We start from the raw sequence: 15,741 nt of genomic DNA on the forward strand, positions 1-15,741 counted from the left end.
TCTTATGAATTGACCTCAAAATCTGGATATATTATTTCTGGGTCAGCGCAGCAGAAACCCAGTACAACCTGCAACCCGTGGTCATGTGATGAGGGGCTGGGGCTGGAAGGCCAACCCCTCTGAGATTTGAATAGATAGCACTTAGGCGCATCAGGGCAAACCCCTGGACACCGTAATCGTACGAGCTACTAATCCCAACTCTCACCTACAAGGTATGCTTTCAGATACGCAGCTGGGTGTACACCACTGTGTAGTGTAAACTTCATCCTTGCTGTCTTATCCTGAGTAGTAGCTGGTGCTCGATGACTGAGCTGCTGCATATTCTAGACCCAGAATTCCATGCTTACCATTGTTCTCCCTTGCAAACTCCTACTTGGTATTTGCTGGTGTGTTTACTGACTACGGGTTTCATCACTTGTTCCTCCCTCTGTGTTGCTCCCTTAGGTCTTTACTGCATGCCTCTAGAGTAACAGGAAGCATGTTGCATTCCAGTGATTTTTACTCTCTGCTATAATTTAGATTTAGAATGTCCTCCCTAAAGCATATATAGTAAAGGTTTGGTCCTCAACTTAGTACTATTACAAGATAGTGCAAATTTTAAGAGGCCTCCTGAGGAATTCTTCTTAGAGGATGAAGATAGATTTTGCGAGATGGTAGTCTACACTTGCTCTCTGCTTCCCAGCCACCAGAAGGTGAACAGTTTCTCAGCTCTGTATTCCTACCATAATATAACATTCTGTCACAGTCCCCAAAGGAAACCGATTACTGGCTCTGGACTAAAACTCTGAATCTGTGAAACAAAATCTGTGTTTTCCTCTTTTTAAGTTGCTATATCTCAGCTATTTGGTGCAATAAAAGACAAGAGACTGGTTCATTTTCCTTCTCTGCATTAGACAATAATCGTGCATACAGGCCTCATTGTCTTCTGCAGCAGACAGATAAATACTTGATTAAAAGAGAAGGAAGGTGGGAGAAAGAGAGGGCAGAGGGGAAGGAGAGGGGGGAAGAAAAGAGGGAGGGTGGAGGTGGATTCGATGGGAAATGGCAGAGAGATTTTTTTCCAAGCGGTAATCCCATAGGAAATAGGAATAAACTCTCCTTCAACTCTGCATGTGAAGAATTCATGTTCATTTCACAGCATCTTGGTCAAGTTGCTACTTTGGATCTGATAAGATATATATTGACTCTTGGTTTTCTGTTCACTCTGAAGAAGCTCCTAGGAAGATTTAATAAGAGTAGAAAAGATAAATAAGTGTACAGGTAATAAGCTCTAGATTACATAAGCAAACATTATTCAATTACATTCCTATTAATATACTGACTCTGTAATGCATTTTTGAGATATTTAATTATCAATTTGACAAGATAATCTAGGAGTAGTTAATGATTATACCAGTAAATTGTTTTTTAAAAAAAATCACTGACAATTATTAAGTCTCATAACAGACATCAAATTAACTTGCTAGAACTGTCTGGTTAAATAGACAGCAGTTAATTACGTGCTACTTACACATGCTTCGCGTTTTAATATGCAAGTCTTTTTAGTGGTGCAGCATCAACGATGTTGTGTAAGAGAACAGTTTGCCCATCAGGCACTTCCAGAGTCCATGTAGTCTGATTACTGAACAAGCAAGGGCACGATTCTCCACACCAAGCCGCCTCATACTGCTTTCCATTGGGGAACAGGACACTAGAAATTCCTAAACAAGATAAACGAGTTTTGGACTCTCTGGTCTGTCTTTCTCTATGATCTATAATCTCACACCAATGTTCAGGCCTTCTTTAAAGTGTCTAACAAGGGGGAGATGTTGACAATTACAGAAATAACACTGACAAAGCCACTGACTTTACCTTAGTATACAATGGCAGCTGAAGACTGTTGGCTCTACTAGTTGAGAAGAGATTTGAGTCCAACAGGCCAGCCTTGGCCCATTGACTTCTTGGGGATCTAAAATATATCTGTCAGCTCTTCACCTGGGCCCTGAGATTCCCAAAGATTTCCCATCTGCTCCTGGACAGACAATATTTCATCCCATAAACAGTCAAGAGAGATTTTACAGAGTACCCTAGATTCAACTTATCTTTGGAGTTAATGTCCCCATTCCACGTTCCAGAAAAAATTCTACCTGTGACTTCCTGTTTCTCATCACTATATAGATTCTCTGGCTCCTGCCCTGCTCTGTTAGCTCTTACAGAACCAAGTGTTACAGCTGATGGCTCAAACTAAATGTTCCAGGAAATAGTTCTTCAGTTGAGATAAATTAAACTGAATTGGATTGGATACAATCAGAGTGAATTGGGCCTTTTGCTCCAAGAACTTCTAGTTATAATGTAACAGAAGAAGGGTCATTTGTGGACTGTATCTAGATGGTCGTGATTGAAGCCTTGATGACATCTCCATGTTGTGGGGTGCACTTCTCAGCCTACCTGTACCCCCTCTGAGTAAAGCAAGTTAAGGCAGCCATGAAGATAGAAAACCTGGTACCTGGAACAGACTCCATGGACTTGGGAAGAAAATAACCTTAAAATACAGAATCGTCATCTTGAATTGTTGTTCTTTCTGTATGCAACAACTCCCGTCATGCCTTCACGAAGATTTATCACAAAGAATTACCATATTCATCTAATAAGGAGCCTGAGGGGTTGACAAGAAGGCTCATTGGCCCAAGAAACTTGCTGCCAAGGCTGACAACCTTTGGAAGTCACATTAGGAGAGAACTAAGTCTTAAGTGTGTCCTCTGAGCTCTACAGGTGTGCTGTATTATACACATATGTGTGCAAAAACATTCATACACATGCACATGGACACACACATGCAAACACAATACTAAAGGAAAACTTAAGAGGAAAAGAAACTGAGACTCACAAAAGCAAATGAAGTACATGTACTCAGGTGGGAACACTTTGCTTACGTGGGGGGCTGGGGTTTGAGTTTCACTTTTCTTAATACACACCTGACCGTGTTGTTGTGTGGTCTTGTTAACACTATGCGCCGTTGGCTATTTGGCCGGCGAGACTTAGCTAAATGTTGTCTTTGGTACTATTGGACTGGCCTTTTCTTATGCAGTTCTCACCAAAGAAAAGGACACAAGCATGGAGCAACCTGTAATGGAGTAGGACAGAACTTGCCTCTGTGGGGAAGTCACAAGGCCTGAATTCTAGGCCAGATTCAAGTTCATTCAAACAGTAGCAGCTAACATTACTGAGCACATGTTTTGTGTCCTGCACTGCATTTATCTCTCAGAAGGCATGGTTTCTTCCATCGTCCTTTTGGCAGGAGACTTATGGTTTATTTGAAGTCATATTATACATCTTGATGACCTCCATGGCACATCTGTCTGAGCTCACAGGTGGTGTACTCTTAATGAGTTTCACTGTTCTTGAGGGGGGGTTAGGTGGATCTAGGCAGCATAAAGACAGCTCCTAAACCTTTCAAAGTATTCCAAAGATAACGAACAAGTCCTTGTTCGAGGCTTTACCATAATTACATCAATGCAATGTTGGTAGAAGTCAAAAGTCCACCGCATCAATTTCATGTGCTCGTTCGTTCTGTTCTCGTGACATACACTCTGTTTCATAACTTGCTTCCTACACTCAATATATTATAGTGATTATCTTTCCTTATTGCCACAATCCATAATTATAATTTTCACAACTGCAAAAACAATCAGTAGTAACCACCAAATCCTTGGCCAAAATATCACATAAAATGATGGCCCTGTTATTGATGCCTAGTGAGTGTTTAGTGTGGTTGTTGTTGAGGATGCTGCTGCTATGAGCATAGTACAGCTCTGTTGTTTCTACAGCACACATAACCAAGAAGACATGAAAAGGAGCATGTGAATACCGTGACAGAGACAGCACGATACTGGCACAAAAGCAGGGATGTACACCAGGGTAACAGTAGAGAACCCAGGGAGAAACTGGCCCAGCTATGATAGAGGTTGTTTTTGGTCTTGCTTTGCTTTGTTTTGTTTTGTTTAAGATAGAGTCTCTCAGCACAGCCCTGGTTGTCCTGGGCTAGCCTTGAAGTCAGAGATTCCCCTGTCTCCTCCACTTCAGTGCTCGGATTAAAGGCATGCACTGCTACATCTAGTGACAACCTAGGTTTCTCAAAAAGATGCCAAAAATACATGCAAGGAAGAAAGATAACCTATTCCCCATGCAGAAGGATGAAATGAGACCCATATCTTTCATTTTGCACAAATCAGTTAAAGTGGCCTAGAAGCCTGACTATAAAACCTGAAATGCTGAACCCCAAAAGCACATAAGGAGTATACGTCGAGTTATACATAAGGGCTAGAACTTTCTTAACAGAACTCCAGTAGCACGAGAAATAGCTCTAAGACTCAACAAATGTGACTATATAAAAGCTAAAGACCTTGGTATTCCGGTATTTGCTAACCATACCAGAATAAAAGGGTTGATACCTAGAATATAGGGGAAACCTGCAAAATTAAACAACAAAACCTCCCCCTAATCAAAAATTGAGCTTATAAAATGAATAGCCAGTTCTCATAAGGAGAAATACTAATGGACAGTACATGTTTTAAAAAGGGTTCCACATCTTTAGTCACCAGGCAGTGCAAATTCAAACCACTTTGAGATTCCATTTCCCATGAGTTAGAATAGCTAAAATCAAAAACCAAATAAACAACAAACATTGCCAAGGATGGAGAGAAAGAGGAACCTTATCCCTGCTGCTAGGAGTATAACTTTGTACTGCTCATGTGGAAATCAACGTGGGGGTTCTCAAGTAATTAGAAAGGCAATTACCATATGCTCTACCTGTATGACTCATTGACATATAACTTAAAGGACTGCATACCCTGCCACAGGGACTCCCTTCACTCTATGTGTATTCCTCCTCTATGCACAACCACAAGGAAGCAGATGAATAGAATCTGTGAATCATATCAGCAATGGAATGGTATTTGGCTGTCAGAGAAAATGAAATCATGACATTTGCAGGTAATGGATGAAATTGGAAAGTACTGTGAAGCAAGCGGAACTCAGATCCAAGAGAGGACAATGTGCATATATGTGCAGCCGAGCTTATAATGCTTACCTGTGCTCGCATGACTGGAAATGCATGACTATAGAACTAGACAGAAGGCCATGACAGGGGAGAAAGGTATTGAAGAAGAGGGAGGGCACAAATAACATTAAAGTGGAAGGGAAATGGAGGTAGTTGGAGGGAGGGTACACAGGAGGGCCAAGAGAAATGAGGGAGAAGAAAATAGAAAAGGGGTCAACAAAACAAATTTTGTTTGAAGACGTCATGACGAAATTGAATCCTGTGTAAGCTAATTGAAGAACAAAGTTAAAAAAAGGAAAAAGAAAAAGAAAGGATAATGTTGGTAATGACCTCGTTTGCTCCTGCACTGCTGAATCCTTAAGGTTTTGAGTGAATATGACTGGTTTGCTAAAATGAACAAACCTTAATTGAGGGCTTCAAAGCCCTGGCTCTGAGGCAAAGTTTACATGGTGTCAAGAGGACAGGGGTCTGTGTGAAGTGCCTGTTAACACAGACCTACTGGGAGAAAAAAGAAAGAGATCAAAGTCTCGAGGGGTCAAGCCTCAGGAGGCATTGAGCAAAGCAGTCTTGGCTATCGCTTTGATGTCTGACTCTCAACATTAAGAAAACTCTTCCCGTGAAATACTCCCAGTGGTTACCTGCTCTCCCTATATCAACAAGCAGCTGACACCATGTGAAGGATGCTAAAAGATGATGAGATTTGGAACTCAGAGCAACTGCAAAACTCCTGTGTCACATCTTAAGCTTTACTGCAAACTCACGAGTGCTGGAGAAACACATCTAACAACTTGTCCCAAATTCTTAGAAAAATGAGACAGCTTGTGGCCCGTGCCTGTCACCTCAGAACCTGGGTGGCTGAAGCAGGAAGATCAGGAATCCAAGGTCATCCTTAGCTAGAGAGTAAGTTCCAAGCCAGCTGAGGTTACAAAACAATGAAAACACAACCACTAGTTAATTTAACTAGGAGACTTGTAACCTTGGTTCCCAGTGTGCGACCGGTGTGTGAATGAAGTCTAGATTGTTCTTATATTCTTGGCCTTTTCCCCTTCAGTCCAACACAAAGGCAGAGACCACTAGAGGTCAGACTTTTTGCATCCCTTTCCTTAAAGAAAAGCATTCAAGGCCTGTGTAAGCTGTGAGAAAACAAGGGTCTTCTATCCTGGCAAGCAACGCCACAGTTAATATTTGTCATAAACTGTTCTGCTTCCGCAGATTTATAAGAAACAAAGATTTCCTAATTTTCTGTGTCCATTCCCTTGAACACCATTTCAATCTTTCTCCTACCATTCCTATGGAAATGGTTAACCATTAGCCATGCCCTCTGCACAAGAATGGAACTAGTACTCCATTCCTACAGCTGCGAGACAGGAGTTTAATTCAATAAATAAGCAATGTAATAAGACGCCTGCCTGTGTAACCCAAAATCACATGGTCAGTGAATGGCTAGGATGGGATCCAAACTAGACATTACATAATTCCAAAGCCTGTACGCTCACCACAGAACACTGACTCTTGCCTACTTCTAGACTCTACTTACTACAAAGAACCATCATTCTCAAAAGAATGAGAATTGGAGATGAAGAGAGATTTCCTCCAAGGGTACAGAGAACAACTTGCCTTGGTCATGGGCTAAAGTTACCTTAAGAACCCCTTGGAATCTCTCAACACAGGTTTCAATGCTAAGTGTTAAGCGTTAAGGATGAGGAAGGCAGTTAACCCAAAAGCAGTAAAAATTAAATGTGTTCTGATGTGTTGGCTGAAAACTTGGGAACCTCGTGTGCTCCACCCTTGTCCTGATAACAGCTGCAAGTGTTTGCTTTCTTTCTCTAACATCTGGCCAGCCCCTGTGTAAACAGAGTGGAGGTCAGCGTAGGGAAGGATCTAAGTGGTCTATTTCTAGGTCTCTTAAGGATACAATGAGCTGGGGCAGAGGCTTAGATAGGAATTTCTTCTATTCTTTATGACAGTGTCAGAAGCAGTTTCCAGTGGTGCTCTGCAGTCTCTTGCTACCGGTCTGTTTCCCATCCTTTAACCAATCTCACTGACTGGGTTACTTGGAAAGAAAATAAATGTACCTCTCATAGTCTGGAAGTGGAGAAGTGCAAAAGGTCAAAGGCCCATGTGTGCCGAGGGCCCTCTTACTCATGGGGTTCCCAAGGTGGCACTGCACATCTCATGATGTGACAAAGAAAGACAGCCAAGCTGAAATCTCTCTCCCTCTACTTATGAAGCCACCACTGCAATCGCCATCTCCACCCTGAGGACTACATTAAGTCACATCAGCACCACTTGCAAATACAATGAAAGTGACTTTGAGAATTATTTCAACATGAGGTTTGGAGGAATCACATCGACATCTTAGCATTGTTCCTGTAATTCCCTTTCATGCCATGATGGAAAAAGCAGTTCACGAAAGGTCTGTTTAGATGGTGCTAAGAGCTTTGGATGATTCAGATCCCAGTTGTGGCTCCACCAATGTCTGATCATGAGCCTTTGGGACGCTGTTCTCTCCAGGCTTCATTTTACTACTTGGGCAATGAGATGACAGAGCCTTCCCTAAGGTTTCATAAAATGTTACTATTCTGTCTTTAGGTCATAACTCTAACAGTCAGGTTAGCCCCATGCTCACCCCGGAAGAACGTTCCTAGCTACTACCTCTCTTGGTACTTCAAAAATTATCAACCCCACAATTCCATACTTTTGTAGCAAACAAACTCCTCCCAAAGAATAAGTTCACACTAACATCAGTGTTAAAGACAGAATTCCATCTTCAAATGACTATTTATGGAGGCCTTCTTATTCAAAATCACACACACACACACACACACACACACACACACACAGAGAGAGAGAGAGAGAGAGAGAGAGAGAGAGAGAGATTATTTAATTGAAAACATGACTTAGATATTCAAATATACTTTTAAAGCTCCCTAATGTATTTTCTTCTTCTAAAAAGTATGGTCTTCTTTGGAATACATATGCTAATTAAATATACTAAATGAAATGCAAGCACAGTAATGAGTCACCGAACTTACAAATATGCCTTGAATTCCAAAAATGTTCAGTCCTGCGTGGTAGGCAATGAGTAGCTGACGGAGAGTTTACCTGATAGAATAATAAAATCTGAACATAGAACTTGAGCTATTTATGAAATTATCATTTGTAATCCATCAAGGAAGCATCAATACCAATGAGATTCTTAATTTATCCTCTCCTTTGACTCTTCTTTTTTTTTTCTTTTCTTTTTTTTTCGGAGCTGGGGACCGAACCCAGGGCCTTGTGCTTGCTAGGCAAGCGCTCTACCACTGAGCTAAATCCCCAACCCCTCTTTTCTTTTTTTTTAAATTTTACATCGCGATCACAGCCCTGCTCCCTCCTTTCCTCCCTGTCCCACCTTTACAAATCCCTTTCCCCATTGCCCCCAAAGGGGAGCCTGCCTTAGTTACTACCCCACCTTGGGACATCTAGACCCAGCAGAACTAAACATATCCTTTCCCACCGAGTTCCAACCAGGGAGTCCAGGTAGGCAGAAGGGGATTCAATGGCAGGGAAGAGAGATGGACACAGGCCCAGCTCATTTTGTTAGGGGACACTCATGAAGACCAAGCTGCACACTTGTAGGGGATCCAAGCCAGCTCCTGCATGCTCCCTAGTAGGGGGTCCAGGCCCTGAGAACCCCCATGGTACCAGAAGAGTTGCCTCTGTAGGTCTCTTTGTGGTTTGCTTGCCCCCTCCAGCTCGTTCAATTCTACCCTCCCCATTCTTCCACAAGTCACCCCCAGCTCTGATCGATGCTTGGCTATGGGTCTCTGCATCTGCTTGTTTTCTTTTAAACCTTGTGATGATCTTTTAGCATTAAGTTAACACACCGAAATAGAAATGGAGAGGCATAAGGACCTCATGGATTTCATACATCTTATTTTAGGATGGTGTTTAAATAGAGGCTCCGCGTTTCCCAGTGTGGTAATCTCCCCTCCCCCATCTCTCCTTTCCCCTCTCTCCCTCCCTTCAAATATCTTCCCTTCCCCACTCAAAGCACTCAACCCCCTTTCCCTCCAACCTTCCTTTTTATCCTCCCAGAACTCCAGTTGGCTCTACTTCCAAGATGGCTGAGGAGGTCGGGGTCCTGATGTCATCCAGCAGAGGGCGCTCTTGGAGCAGATTTGGGTACGGCCATGAAAATCTCTGGGAGGACAAGGAGAGTGTTATCTGGGTTTCATGGTGACTTAAAGGAGAGCTTATTGGTCCTCCTTGAATTGCCTTAATTTTTCTGCTCATTTTCACAAAATTCTATGCAGACGAGTTACATTCAGTCTGAGGGGGGTGGGAGAACTAATTGTTTAAAATAAAAAGCCATAGACTCAGAAGTACGCCAAGATAGCTGTGCAGTAAAGCCACTAAGTGGCAAATATGAAGAAAATATCAACCAAGGCAGGGGTATGTGTCAGGGACAGCCAATCCGCTCAACCTGATCATGTCTATCTCTCTCTATCTTGTCAGGCACAAGAGAACAATTTTTTTTATCTTAAAGGCAGCAGCAGTTATTATGGACAAACAACAACACAAAATCAACACTGGACCAGAAATAGACAGTACAGATCCACAAAAATGTCAGAGCCCAAAAACAATCTTGTTCATCTTTAAGGTAGCAGAAGTTATCCATTGGAACCTAGAGACCAAGCTCCAATTCGTAGCTTATAAATCAAAATAAACACCGGGGAGCAGTGGACATCTGGGATGTGCCCCTGGTACTAAAATTTCCTGCCTCTGTTTCTTTGGTCAGATCCCACAGCTAAGCTTTCTAAAGTCCCATTGTCCTTGTCTAAGGGAGCTGAACTGTAGAATTCATGAGATATAATTCTCATTTCATGTTCTGCGTTTTGAGACTAACATATTGGAATTGAAATCCAAAATGTCCTTAAGCAATCCATATAGTGAAGAGTGGGTGTGGCCAGACATTGTTATTATGTGACTAAGCATGAACTTGAGGGATGATGGCTTTCATCCATGACTTCAACACATCCCACTTCGATGTCTTCTCACACTTTGGTCCTTACCAGCGGAAGGGTTGGGAGCAGCATTTCTTAGCTTGTTTGTAGTCTCCAAGATAGAAGGACTGAACGTCAACAGTCAGTTGGCAGTAGTGTTGACATTTCTAAGAGCAGAATGCAGGGACCAGGAGACACTTCAGAACTTGACTCCTACCCATAAGGGTTCAGTACACGTCGGCTGCAGATCTCAAGGTCATACAGCAATCAGTAGGATGACCTGGAACATAGGCTAAAAATGTACCTCCCACTCTGTCACCTGTCACCTCGTCACTCACCATCCCCATGACCTAAAGGGAACTGTTTAGGTAAGCTTTCCTGCTTGACCTTGGTTTCGTGAGCTACTTCTCGCCAAAACAGCCTGTCAAATACAGGGAAAAATGAGTTAATGATTTCAGTGGAAGTTGGTATCCACCATCGAGCTGTGAAATAGGAATCGATGGGTCTTCTCTTTCCACTGAGGACTTAGGGTGGTTTCCGTCAGTTCAACAGCCTTAAACTCACAGAATTCTTCACTTGCCTCATTGATGTTGCACCAGCTAACCTCTACTCACTCATTTGCTTGTGTGTATGTAAGCCTTCTTGAAACAACAGTATCGAAAGCGAGAGCGTTTTGATGCCAACTATCAAGCAGGTATACACGTATACGTCCTCAAACCCAAGGGCAAAGAGAACATTTCCAGGACACAAATCTTTACCTAAAGGTCCTTAGGTAACTTTGATAACACCATTACAATAACTTCCTACATCGGACTTGACAGCAAACCTTAACGTATACCAAACTGGACTTCCAAGGCTCAGTTCTAAGTTCCAAGCCACACACAACTCTAAGGCTTCCTAGGACTTCAATGCAGGATATGAAGCTAGGGAAGGACTGGTTAGAAAGGAGGCATGGCTGTCTTGTCAAATGCAAGTGTCTCAGATGGAGTAGGAAGTCGATGGCAGACAAGTCTAGACAGAGGTCAATGACCCGGCCCTGGGGTGCAGATGTACTACTCTGTGAATTAGATAAAGATCTTTGTGCTCCAGATACCCAGGGACTGTTTTTTCAACTAGACCTGGCTAAGATGTTGAGCTGGGTGAGGCTTCCTTCCCAGAGAACAAGGTTCTGGAGTTGGTTTTGTGCCTAACAAGTCAGTTACCTCCTTCCCACCTCTCTGTCCAAACACTCATGAACACCACACACACACACACACACACACACACACACACACGCACACGCACGCGCGCGCGCGCGCATGTGGGAGTGCACACATACGTTGTTTCCCTCTGGTCTCCACTGCATAATTATAGCATGGTAGATCTGCCAGGGAACTATCCCTCATATTCAAAGAGAGGGAAAGCGAAGCTCTGTTGGATCAAAGTTGCTGCAGTCGATTGCTGCCCTCCACCCAACAGCCAAGAGCTCACTGAACTGCCACAGCCCAGTTCAATGCAAGTGTTGACATCTCATAGCCCTCAGAAATAGCTTCCTGGCCCGACCTAGCACTGAAGTCCTCTACACTCTGACCACTGTCTTCTTGAATTCGGGCTTCTTATCTCCTCAGATCCTTGCCCTGACTCAAGCAGACATACACTCCCAACACTTCAAGAAGGCTGACCCCCATACCCATTTCCAGTTCCTAGGGTGCTGTTGTCAGTGAACCAGGCATCCAGAAGCCATGGAAACATCCTAAGGGAACCACCCACACCTCCCCCATCTCTGTGCCTCACCAGAAAGTAAAAAACATATTTGCAGCTAATTTTTACTTTAATAATATTTTTGTGTAATTATTAAGGACTCTTAAAACTCCCCATCCCTCCCGCGTGGTAGGAATAATAAACATGCCCGTTTTATTGGAGAGGGGGTGAAGGAAGTGAGACCTTACACACAGAAAGGGAGTATGATTCATCTCCAGCAAGCAGTGAGTCAGTTGAGATGGCCCAGGCACCCTAACACCGGACGGGGGTTGGCATTAGCAAGGCCGGGCCTACTGTTCTTTCCAACCTTTTAATATCTTCTGCAGCTTCGTGCTTCTTGCACCAGTTCGATTCTGATTAAGTTGTTTATTGTGATGCAAACAGCAAGGGATGTGGTCTTTTCTAAATTCTGAAAAGAACCTGAAATGTTCACATATTTTACTAGGAGCTCTGAGCTCCCCAAAATGGGAGGTTCTTGGGCATCCTGTAATGAGAATTCTGAAAAATATTGGGCAAGGCCAATATTTGCCAAAGTCCAGCTGAAGTTGGAAGGGGGGACTTGTCCCTAAACAGGTGGTGCTCTTCTCTGGTGTCTAAGACATATTTTTTAACACCTAGTGACAGTTTTCCTGTGTAGGTCTGAGAAGTGTAAGAAGGGCTGTGGTGAACTACTTTTGTGGAGTTGGACTGTGAAGAAATCCTGGGAAAACTTGCCAAAAGGAAAGTGATTGAGGCTCTTCCTGCAGGCTGCCCCGAGGGAGGGAGGAAGAGGAGGATAAAGGAAGCCCCACCCCCACCCCCACCCCCAGAAGACTTGTGAGACCAGTAAGGTTGGCCAGCCCCAGGACATCCCTCAAGGCAACTACCACTTTTCCAAGCCAGACACTCACATAAAGGCCCTCAGTAAGGAGACTACATAATATGCGACCCAAGTCAGACATTTTAGGGTGACAGAGGAAGCTTTTCGTGATTCCAGGCTGTGGTGCCACACACCTTTTAAACCATCACTCAGGTGGCAGAAGCAGGCAGATCCCTGAGTCAGAAGCCAGCCTGGTCTACAGAGCAAGTTCCAGAGCAACCAAGACTACACAGAGAAACCGTGTGTGTGTGTGTGTGTGTGTGTGTGTGTGTGTGTGTGTGTGTGTGTGTGTGTGTGTGTGTCTGTGTCTGTGTCTGTGTCTGTGTCTGTGTGTCTGTGTGTCTGTGTGTGTGTGTTTATAAAAGGCCTAAACAAAGAAGGTAAATCAGGAAGGACAGGTGCTGGATGGCTTTTGCCATTGGTGTTGATATTGACAAGGAATGATCTCTACCCATGGAGCAGCAACTCCCATGTAAGAGAATTAGCACAGGCGCAAAGGGGCTGGCTATCTGGAGATGTTATGAGTCTCTCTGAAAAACTGAAAGAAGGCAGCAGCATGAGAGAGGTGTGGGCACCCAAGCTGAGATTTCATGGCCACAGAGGAGTTGAATGCATAGCAGTAGGAAGTGAGGCAGAGGTCATCAAGCCCAAAATTAGCCTCTGTGGGATGCTCAGGGAAAGGCAGTCAATCCCATAGGGCTGCCGTAGACTGAGGCAAGAATAACAAGGGTGCCCTGAGCATGGTTGGACCAAACACTGCAGTAGACAAGCTGACTTCTGTTTGTAAGTATGGTTCACCAAGTCAAATCTCCCCTGGGTTTGCTTTGTGACCAGCCACGGTTAGTCTCTGACAGGTAAGTAGTCTTCTCTGTCACTCAAGGACTTGAGGAAGACACCACTTCCAGTTTCACTACCAAGCACTCTCTCACTCTAGCCACCTGAGAAAAGGGTTTGGACATTCACAGGGAGCACCATTTTGGCAGTCCAATCTGGCCAGAACTCTGAAGGTGGTGTTTAGTGGGTCTCCCATTTTGATCCTTCACCTTTGTGAGACGCTTTCTCTGCTTGCTTTCCAGGACTTGTACATAAGTCCAGAGTTCCTTTGGACTTTGGGGCTTGCAGAGGCCTGAAGGTCACAGAATCAAAGAAGGACATTCTCCTTTGGTCCTTTAGACCTACTGGTGAGGTAGTTTGGGAAGGGTGCACAGTTCAGAACAGAGAAAGGATTGGCGGCTGAGAGGAGCTCCCTTCAGCCAGGCTCTATGTGGAGCACAACAAGCCTTCCAGCCTGCTCTCTGGAAGGAGGGGAAGGGTAGAAGAAGGAGGAGTAGCAGGCAGAAAGGGGAGGAGCAGAAGAGTGCCCAAGGACTAAACTAGAACTTTCTTTTTCGCCCCACCTCCAACCTTACCCGTCCCTTATTATTTCCTTGCAACCCAGGGGATAAAATGGGTCTAAGGCTGTGCGGTAGGGAAGGACGGCGGGTAACATCTTCACAGACTTGGCCCTGCTAGACTGCTGGGCCTTTGAAAGGCCACTTGTAAACTCTGGGTTCCAAGCAGAGAGGCAGCCGGGAGGAGCTGGGGCGCGGGCAGGGGGAGGAGACTGGTCTGCCTTCAGTGCCTAGAAATCAAAGCAGCCAACCTTGGGCTTTTTCTTCCCTTCACACTGAGGCACTTTTATTGGCGAGATGAAGGGAGGCAGAGAGGGCCTACAGCCCTCGCTTCGCTTTTGGAGGTTAATGACCCAGTTAGCAGCTCTTGGCTGAGTTTCCGACATTTTGCAGACATCAAGCCCCGCGCCTCTGCCAAGTACATTCTGTTCCCTGGAGCCCATCCAATGCATCTCAGATTACTATGTAATGCGACAAAGAGGGAGAGGTGGCTGGGTGGGGCCCAGAGAGCTGGGCGGGGTAAGCGGGCGGTAGCCCCGAGGGCGGGACGCAGAAGCGGGCTGGCGGGGAAGGGGATGCCACTCTAAATGCAGCTGCTCCAGGGGAGTCGCATCCCTCAAGGGGGCTTCTTAGATGCGGAGGGAACCCGAAAAGAGGGTAGACAGGCCCTGTCCTCCAGGAATCCTGCCTGGCAGAGCCCGGCACGTTCCAGGACGCAGATGGGGGTGAGGAGCAAAGAAGACCGGGCGGGACAGCAGGAGCAGGCATCCAAGGGGCGGGCCTGAGGGTTCGGCTCCGCCCCCAGGCTGCCCCACGCCCACCCCGGCAGCTCCAGGGGTGAGCAGCCTGCTAGCTAATTATAGACCTGAATGGAAAGCGGCGCTTTTGAATGATCTTGTTGCTCGCACTGCCTTCGGAGTCTGAGGAGCAGGTGGGACCCTGCTAGATACAAAGTGATTCATTTAAAAGCCCTCTGTCACGTACGCTCACTTACTGACAAACAGGAATTCTTTTACGCTCCACCATCCAAAGGATTCCAGAACTGGCTTAAAAGAACTTGAGCTCAGAACAGAAACCAAGGGACTACTGGAGCCACTTCACCACTCTTTAGTAATCTCGACCAATGGGTGAGAGAGGGTAATAGGCCTTCTCAAAATGTTGAAAAGTAGAGTCTTTACAGTTTACGGCTGGAGAAACTGAGGCTGGGACAGATTCTGAGACGTGTCTGTGAGAACCGGAGGTCAGTGTAAAGCTAAACGGAAGCTTGGGGTCCTGTCAGCCCCTTCCTCTGCCTGCCCAGAGTGGAGCTTGAGGCCTCCAGATCACCCTGAACCTCTAGCACAGAAGAACACCCCTCCTTCAAGAAAACCCCTCCTCCCTAAGTGTGGCACCTACCTGTTGCACTTCCCATCCCTGCGCCCCACCAGTAAACCAGCTGAAGCCAGTTCCAGGCCTAGGAGCTGGCCATGCCGCAAACTGCCCATTTCCCGTGTGTTCTGTATGAGTCAATCTGATATGGCTCTGTCAGCACAATGTCATATGAGGAACTCCAGTGGGGGCAAAGCTTTCTTTCCTGTCAGCATCTTCCACCTACCTCCAGTTTACACTCAGCTAGCCAAGACTCTTCATGACCTACAGTCTGCATACGCACAATGGGGTCTTGCGCCCATTTGATGGACTCCTTGAAGAAACGGAGTCTCGGAGGGAGGAAATGACTGGCTCATG

General features: G+C 45.1%; 1 long non-coding RNA gene across 5 annotated transcripts; it reads right to left on the bottom strand.

Annotated features, from left to right (window-relative positions):
- Positions 1 to 872: 872 nt before the first annotated feature.
- Positions 873 to 15,528, bottom strand: LOC102554451 (uncharacterized). 5 transcript variants are annotated; one of them, XR_015633149.1, is made up of 6 exons: positions 15,412 to 15,523; positions 10,096 to 10,306; positions 9,099 to 9,223; positions 8,074 to 8,143; positions 1,511 to 1,700; positions 873 to 1,216 (listed from the first exon to the last, which is right to left on the bottom strand). It is a non-coding gene; the product is annotated as an uncharacterized LOC102554451 (long non-coding RNA). The 5 variants fall into 5 exon arrangements; XR_015633150.1 differs by lacking the exon at positions 15,412 to 15,523 and adding an exon at positions 14,882 to 14,967; XR_015633153.1 differs by lacking the exon at positions 10,096 to 10,306 and having other exon boundaries at positions 15,412 to 15,528.
- Positions 15,529 to 15,741: the final 213 nt, after the last annotated feature.

This window comes from Rattus norvegicus, chromosome 11 (genome assembly GCF_021556685.1).
Source record: "Rattus norvegicus strain SHRSP/BbbUtx chromosome 11, alternate assembly SHRSP_T2T, whole genome shotgun sequence".
NCBI lineage: Eukaryota > Metazoa > Chordata > Mammalia > Rodentia > Muridae > Rattus > Rattus norvegicus.